Genomic DNA, 8,916 nt, shown 5'->3' with positions numbered 1-8,916 from the left:
TCCCACCACAGAAAGCACCTTTGCCCACCCCAACGGCCACCTACCCCCTGCCCACGCACACCTCCACACTGTGCCCAGCCCTGCACAGGGCACCCGCTCTTCCCCAGCCCACCCCTCTTCCCCTGAACAGCCCCGTGTACCCAGGACGGCTTCCCATGCAAACCACCTGCCCCCGCACCATCCAAACCCACCCCCACCCCCAGGGCTTTCCGAGCTCCCACCGAGACGATTCCAATGATCTCCCCACTCACAGCCCCTCCTTGCCCCTGCTGGCAGCCCAGCCCCTGCGCTGGGCCGGGCCCCCCAGGAAGGATGTCTCTCTACGCAGATGTCCCCGTCCCCTTCTCTCTTCGGGGCACAAACTGCCCTCAGGGGGTCAGGGCTCCACTGGAACCGGGAGGCAGGGAGCAGCACACAGACCCTCCGGGGCACCCCAGAGGTTGACAGTGCCCTGGGCATCTCTGGGTGCTGCCATCGCCAGCTGGGCCACCACCGGCTCCAGAGGCCACCACCGGCTGGGGAAGAGAGGGTCCCAAAAGGGTGTCTACGAGGGTCTATGAATCCAGCCAGGCACAGGCTGCCCGAAACGCCGGAGCCCTGGGAAAGGAGATTCTCTTTCCCACCCAGACAGGCAGGCACAGGGTCCATGGACTCGAGCACCTTCTGACCCTCAGCTCAGTAGCACCTCAAAGAAACCCATTCCCAGACAGATCCTATGACCATGCTGGCGCCCGCTGGCCCTGGGCTGTGGGACAAGGGAACGGGCACTTACCGCTGCACAGCTGTACCCAGAGGAGCAACCACAGCATCTGAGGGCACAGGAGTCCCTCTGTGCCCATCCTGAGCCTCCTGCCCTGCCAGCACATCCCTGCTGCGCCACGCTCCCTGCCTCAGCTCCTGGGGCCTCCTGGGGACAATGATGACAGGAGGGCAATATATCTCTGCAGATCCCAGCCCAGCTGCAGGAGGAGCCAATCAAAGCAGCAGGACCTTTTTAGACATTATCGGGAGCTATCTCCCCTCCGACACAGCCCAGCCCTCCAATGAACTTCTCCAGCGCCGTTCGTGACCATATATGAGAGACGGCTCTGCTGCAGGTGTCACGTCACTGTGGTGGGGGGCCGTCACAGGACAGGGCAGGTTGTTGGGGGGGAAATGGGGTTTTCACCCCTGGAACCCTCTTGTGTTGACCCGGAGCACTGAGCATCTCCTACGCCAGGCCCATCCAAGAGCCCAAGGTGAGAGAGTCCAGCCGTCCCCGTGCCAGGGGGACCCGAGGGCTGGGATTGCAGCAGGGTCTGTGTCAGGAAGGGAAGGAAACAGCCCCTGCCCCTGCTACAGACCCCCCTCTGCTGGCAGCAGCAGCTGCGAATGGGCCTTGGCCCAGGCCAGAACCTCACCCCAGCAGTGCTGGCTCCCCCTTCCTTCCCTGGAGAGCCCATGGAAGACCCCTCCCAGGAGCCAGCGCTGGGACACGTCCCTGCCCTGGCAGCAGACGAACAGCCCAGAGGCTCAGACACATCCCTGGCTCTCAGCGTGTCACCACGGGGCCGTTATTCCCCGCCGGCGCATCGGGAGCCACAGCCTGCAGGTGCACAAACCACAGCCCACGTGGCCTCACGGCGCTCGCCGCGCTCCCCCCGCAGCGCCCAGGCAGGAAGTCTGTGGTTTCCTCGTGGCACCGTGCCCGGGCACAGCCCTGGCGTGCCCCCGAGCCACCCCCACCCCGACTGCTCCAGCCAGGGCTGCAGGGGCTGCTCCTTCGGCCTCGCAGACACAGGGCCGGGCAGCTCCCATCCCCCGGGATGCCCTTGTGGCAGCACACGGCCGCTCTGCACCGAGCCCCACAGCCACGGGGTGCCATCGGTGCCACGGCTGCTGCCACCCTCCTCCTGCCACTGCTGCGTGCCCATGAGTTATACTGGTGGTGACCTCACACCCTCCTACTGCCGACACCGTGTGTACGAGTTACGCTGTCACACGTGTGCGCGGCGTACGGACTTCTGCTGACCTTGGTTCTTCCAAAAAGCCGCATTTGGGCATGGCCTGAGTATTATTCTGGTGACATCAGAAGCACCTACACAAGCTATGTGCCAGCTCCTGGCCTATCAGCTACTCAGGCACCAGTGACAACGCAAGCTCATACACAGCCCCTGGCCTATCTGCTACTCAGCCACAGACGACGTCATAGCATCTGCCTCTCATATTGGCCTGCTCCTGGCCTATCGGCTATTCAGGCACCAATGACGTCATACCACTTACAGAAACTACGGGCCTGCTCCTGCCCTATCAGCTCCTCAGGCAGCAATGACATTATAAGCACTTACACATGCCATGGCCTATCTGCTACTCAGCCTCAGATGATGTCATAGCATCTGCCTCTCATATTGGCCTGCTCCTGGCCTATCGGCTATTCAGGCACCAATGACCTCATACCACCTACAGAAACTACGGGCCTGCTCCTGCCCTATCAGCTCCTCAGGCAGCAATGACATTATAAGCACCTACACATGCCATGGCCTATCTGCTACTCAGCCACAGATGATGTCATAGCATCTGCCTCTCATATTGGCCTGCTCCTGGCCTATCGGCTATTCAGGCACCAATGACCTCATACCACCTACAGAAACTACGGGCCTGCTCCTGCCCTATCAGCTCCTCAGGCAGCAATGACATTATAAGCACCTCCACATGCCATGGGCCTACTCCCGGCCTGTGAGCTACTCAGGCATGAGTGACCTCATAAGCACAGACACAAGCCATGGGCCTGCTCCTGCCCTATCAGCTACTCGGGCACCAGTGACCTCAAAACAACCTACACGTACCTGTCATGGTTTAAGCCCGGCCAGCAGCTAAGTCCCATACAGTCGCGCGCTCACTGTTTCAGTAAATAGAAAGTTAATTCTGTCCCAGCCAAAACCAGTACAATGCCAGATGCCTGCTCCTGCCCTATCAGCTCCTCAGGCACCAGGGACCTCACAAGAACATGTACACCCATTTGCCATGTACTTGCTGTTGAGGTCCTCAGCCTCCGGTGACCTCACAAGCACCTAGAAAGGCCATGCACCTGGTCCTGGCCTATCAGCTATTCAGCCAAGAGTGACATCACAAGTACATACCCAAGCCATGTGCCTCCCTCTTGCCTATCATCTACTCAGGCATCAGTGACCTGACCACCACAAAGCCACCTACTTGCTACCTACTCGCCTACGAGATGTGAAGGTACAAGTGACCTCACAAGCTACGTGCCTACTCTTGGCCTATCAGCTACTCAGGTATCAGTAATGTCACAACCACTTACACAAGCCATGTGCCAGCTCTCGGCCTATGATCTACTTAGGCACCAGGGACCTCACAAGCACATACCAACCTATTTGCTATGTGCCCACGTGGTGGAGTGGCCCCATGTGGCATCCCCCGCCCAGTCACTTGCTCACTCCCCACCAGTGGGATGGAGGAGGGAACTGGAAGAAAAAAAACGAGAAAAAAAAATCTCCTGGGTCGAGATGAAGACAGTTTAATAAGTGCAGAATCAATCGCTCACAGCAGGAGATCAATGCCCAGCCAGTCTCTGAGTAAAGACCACTTCAAAGAACACACCCTCCTCCCCAGTTTTATTGCTGACCATGACATCACGTGGTGTGGAATATCCCTTTGGTCACTTGGGGGTCAGCTGTGCTGGCTTTGTCCCCTCCCAGCCTCTTGCCACCCCCAGCCCCCTCACTGTTGGGGCAGAGGGAGAAACAGAGCAGGCCTTGACGCTGGGCAAGCGCTGCTCAGCAATAGCTACGATGTCAGTGTGTTATCAGAGCTGTTTGGGCCACCAAGGCAAAGCACGGCACCAGAGGGGCTGCTAACAAGAAAATTCACTTCATCCCAGCCAGACCCAGTACAACCTCCACCCCTTATTCCATACCGTGTGCGTCTGCTCAGGTCCTACATTATTCAGTACATTTACATCCACCACCACCACTCCCTTCCCCATCCCTTGGCATGACATGCACACAGCATACTGGGTTTGGCTGGTGTGGCTCAGGTGGACGTGGGCAAGTGCCAGCACCCTCCTGACTTCTCCCCTCACTCAGTCAGCCAGAGCTTTTTGAAACATGCAATCAGGTCATCAACCTGAGGACAAGGAAACCTATATAGCCCCCACCTGCACCCCACAGGGGTCTTACAGGTACCTGTCAGATCCCCCACAACCACGGGGAAAGGGAGTTCCCCACCAGCACCCTTCCTCTCTCTTTGGCACCTCAAAATCCAGTTTGGAGTTCATGGGCTCATTGGCTGGTTTCTCTGGCTCACGTGATTTTTTGGGGGATTCCCTTTGGCTCTTTTCTATATTGTCCCCATGCACATCTTCTTCTGAAGTTGGCATTTTGTCCTGGTTCTCCACGTTCGCAGGCAGGGCTTACAGGAAAGTTTTTGCAATAGTCATAAATTCTCCATCTCTCTCCACAAACGACTCCCAGGATATTCCACCCAAAACTGGTGCTTTGGTGTATTATCGTTATTGGCATCATTATCATTAACTTTATCATTCTTGTTTCTTGTGGTTATTATGTTCCCAGACAAATGTTGGAATTTGTTTCACTTCTCCGGAGGCATGAACCTGCTCTGTCTCACCTGGAGCCTGTGTAAGAGTGTGTCTAACCCTGGGGCGGAGCTCCCCCATAATCTCTCTGTAATAAAACGGGATCTCCCCAGTGCACTGGTGTATCAGCCATTCCTCCCAATTTTGTATCATCCACAAACTTGCTCAGGATGCCCTCGGTCCCATCACCCAGAACTGAAATGAAAGGTTGAATGGAATGGGACCCAGTATCAGCCCTTGGGCTACACCACTGGTGACTCTCCTCCAGCTGGACTTTGTGCCACTGGACACAACCCTCTGGGCTTCAGTCAGGTTTCCATCCATCTCATTTCCCACTTAACTAGTCCATACTTGCTCGCCTTGTCTATAGGGATATAACGGGAGACATGCTGACTGCTCCCTGCATCCTCCTCCTTGCCCTGCTTCAAGATGGGATTTACATTTGCTTTCTTCCAGTCCTCAGGAACCTCACCCAATCCCCATGACCTCTCAAAGTTGATTTCAAGTGGCCTTACAATGACATCAGCCAACTTCCTCAGCACTCAGGAGTGCATGCCCTCAGGTCCCAAGGACTTACGCATGTGCAGTGAGTTTAAATGTTCCCTAACCTGAGACTCCTGCACCAAGGGTAAGTCTTCCTTGCTCCTTGTCTCTGGTCTTGGGGGCCTGGGATTCCTGAAGGTTGGTCTTACCAGTAAACTTCCTCCTCCAGAGAGGAAGAAGGCATGGAGTACCTTGGCTCTTTCTGTGTTCTCTGTCACCAGGGTCCCACCCCATCTAGCAGCAGGCCCACTTTTTCCTGAGCCTTCCTTTTGCTGCTGGCGTCATTGTTAAATCCTTTCATGATGCTCTTCGTGTCCAGATTGAATTACCAGATTGAGATCGAGATGGGCTTTGGCTTTCCTAACACCCTCTCTGAATGCTCGGGAGGTTCTTGGTGCCCTCTGGAGACCTTCTGGGTGTCTTGTGCCCTGCTGTGCTGTCCCTCAGGCAGTTGTCCAGCTGGGTAATGTCCCCCATGAGGACCAGGGCCTGCAAATGAGAAGCTGCTTCTACTTGTCTGAAGAAGGCCTCATCTGCTGCTTCTTCCTAATATGTAGACACCATAGCAGACACCAACTACAGCGTCACCCACGTTGGTCTGCCCACTAATCCATCAGCTCTCATCTGGCTCATCACCTGTCACCAGGCAGAGCTCCACGCTTTCCTTCTGCTTGCCCACATACCGGGCAACTTTCCTTCCTCACTGACCTGCCCCATCTTTCCTAAAGAGGCACCTTCCATCCATGGCCATACTCCAGTGGTGGTGTGTGCTATCTGACCATGTCTCTGCTATCTAAGTGAGATTATAGCTCGGGCATTGCCCACAGACTCCTAATTCCTCCTCTTTGCTGTGTGCATTCCTGTGCGGGCACATCAGAGGTGTGCCCAGCCATGCTGACTTCCCTGCCGAGATTGAGGGCTACTTGATAGGTGCCCACAAACAGCCCTGCTTGTACCCTTTGCTTCACCTCCGACTCTCTTCCTCCCTGTTTCCCCCCTCCCAGGTTCTTCCCTTTGGTCATCCTCAAACCCTCTCATACAAGAAGCCTGCCTCTGTTTTCCCTTTCCTCACTGGCCCTGGTTTTGCTTGCCTGGTGCCCTCTGTTGGTGGATCTGGGAATTCTGCATTGGGAATTCTTACTTTGCTCAGCAAGTCCACTAGTACCTCCTTTTATTGTCCGTCATGTCCCACAATTCCTCATGCTGTCATCTTGTTAGAGGCACCACAGGACAGGGTGGCCAACAGAAACCTCACCAAGTTTTGCATGGAGAAGTGGCCAGTCCTGCCTCAGGGGCAGAGTAGCTCCATGTATCAGGGCAAGCTTGGAGCTGACCGGCTAAGGAGTGAGCCTGAGGAGAAGGCCATGGTTGCTACAAGGGATGCTTATAAGAGCCAGTGGAGCATGCTGACCACTACTAAGGGCAGCTGCATATGGGGCTGAATTAGGAGGAACATGGCCACCCAGCCAAGGGCAGTTACCCTCTCCCTTGACTCAGCACTGGTGAGGCCACCTCTGAAATAAATCTGTTGTGGTGTGGGGCTCTATGTTCTGCAGAAGTAGGGAGGATCTGGAGAAGGTCCAGAGGACATCTGCCAAGATGGGGTGAAGGGGCTGAATCCCATGACTTGTGTGGAGAGGCTGAGGGAGCTGGGCTGCTTTGGCCTCATGATGTTGTAATAGCCAAGGGCAATGCTGTAATAGCCTGCAGCTGCTTGAAGGGTGCTTTCAGAGAGGATGAAGCTTTTATTTGTAGAGGAAACAGCATGAGAAAGGAGAAATTTCTTTACTGAAAGAGTGGTCAAGCCTTGGAACAGGCTGCCCAGGGAAGTGGTGGAGTCACCATCCCTGGAAGTATTTAAAAGACGTGTAGATGAGGCCCTTAGGGACATGGTTTAGTGGACATGGTGTGCTGGGTTGACAGTTGGACACGATGATCTTAGAGGTCTTTTCCAACCTGTATGATTCTATGATTCTATGGTCCATGACATGTGGGGTTTGGGGGTGTCCATCCCATGTCCTGGCCCTAACCCACAGGGTTTGGGTTTTCCTGTCCCTCTCTGGTTCTGGTCCCCTTTGTCTGGTCCATGACCTGTGGGGTTTGGGAGAGTCCTGCCAGTGTCCTAGCTGCAACCCACGTGTGTTGGGGTGTCCTGTAACTGTCTGATCCATGATCTGTGGGTTTTGGAGGAGTCCTGCATGTGTCTTGTCTCTGAGCCTCGGGGTTTGGGGTACCCTGTCCCTTTCTGGTCCATGGCCTGTGGGGTTTGGGGATATTCTGCCAGTGCCCTTGCGCTGAGCCATGTTGTTTGGGGTGAGCCCATGTCGTTGGTCAAACCGATGGGGATTGGGGTGCCCTTTCTCTGCAAGGTCCATGACCTGTGGGGTTTGGGAGTGTCCTGGCAGTGTCCTACCGGTGACCTGGTTTGAGGTGTCCTGTCCCTGTCTGGTTCATGACCTGTGGGGTTTGGGGCTGTCAAGCTCATGCCCTGGCCCTAACTGTGACCTGGTTTGAGATGTCCTGTCCCTGTCTGGTTCATGACCTGTGGGGTTTGGGGCTGTCAAACTCATGCCCTGGCCCTAACCCACAGGGTTTGGCGTTCCCTGTCCCTCTCTGGTCCATGACCTGTGGGTTTTGGGTTTGTCCAGCCCATGTCGTGGCTCTGACCCATGGGGTTTCTGGTGCCCTTACTTTGTCTGTCTATGACCTGTGGGGTTTAGGAGTGTCCTGCCAGTGTCCCAGCTGCGACCCACGTGAGTAAGGGTGGACTGTCCCTGTCTGGTCCATGACCTCTGGGGTTTCGGAGGTGTTCCTGCACGTGTCTTGGCCATGAGCCTCGGGGGTTTGGAGTTCCCTGTCCCCGTCTGGTCCATGAACTCTGGGGTTTGGGGATGTTCTGCCCATGTCCTGGCCCTGAGCCACAGGGTTTGGGGTTGCCCGTCTCTGCCTGGTCCATGACCTTTGGGGTTTGGGGATGTTCTGCCCATGTCCTGGCCCTGAGCCACGGGGTTTTGGGTTCCCTGTCCTTGTCTGGTCCATGACCTGTGGGTTTTGGGCTTGTCCAGCCCATGTCGTGGCTCTGACCCATGCGGTTTGGGGTGCCCTTTCTTTGTCTGGTCCATGGCCTGTGTCGGTTTGGGGATATCCTGCCAGTGTCCTTGCACTGAGCCATGTTGTTTGGGGTGTCCTGTGCCTGTCTAGACCATGACCTGTGGGGTTTTGGGTGTCCTGCACGTGTCTTGGCCCTGAGCGACGGGATTTGGGGTGCCCTGTCCCTTTCTGGTCCATGACCTGTGGGCTTTGGGAGTGTCCTGCCAGTGTCCTTGCTGTAACTCACGTGTTTTGGCATGTCCTGTCCCTTTCTGTGCCATGGCCTGTGGGGTTTGGGGATATCCTGCCATTGGCCTTGCGCTGAGCCATGTTGTTTGGGGTGACCTGTCCCTGTCTGGTCCATGACCTGTGGGGTTTGGGCTTGTGCAGCCCATGTCGTGGCTCTGACCCATGGGGTTTTGGGTGCCCTTTCTCTGTCTGGTCCATGACCTGTGGGGTTTGGGAGTGTCCTGCCAGAGTCCTAGCTGCGACCCACGTGTGTTGCGGTGTCCTGTCCCTGTCTGGTCCATGACCTGTGGGGTTTGGGGGTGTCCTGCACGTATCTTGGCCCTCAGCCATGGGGTTTGGGGTGCCCTGTGCCTGTCTGGTTCATGACCTGTGGTGTGTTGAAGTGTCCTGTCCCCATCGTGGCCCTTACACACGGGGTTTGGGGTGGCCCGTCCCTGTCT

This window comes from Calonectris borealis, unplaced genomic scaffold (assembly GCF_964195595.1).
Source record: "Calonectris borealis unplaced genomic scaffold, bCalBor7.hap1.2 HAP1_SCAFFOLD_40, whole genome shotgun sequence".
NCBI classification, from domain to species: Eukaryota; Metazoa; Chordata; class Aves; order Procellariiformes; family Procellariidae; genus Calonectris; species Calonectris borealis.
This window is presented reverse-complemented; position numbering follows the sequence as displayed.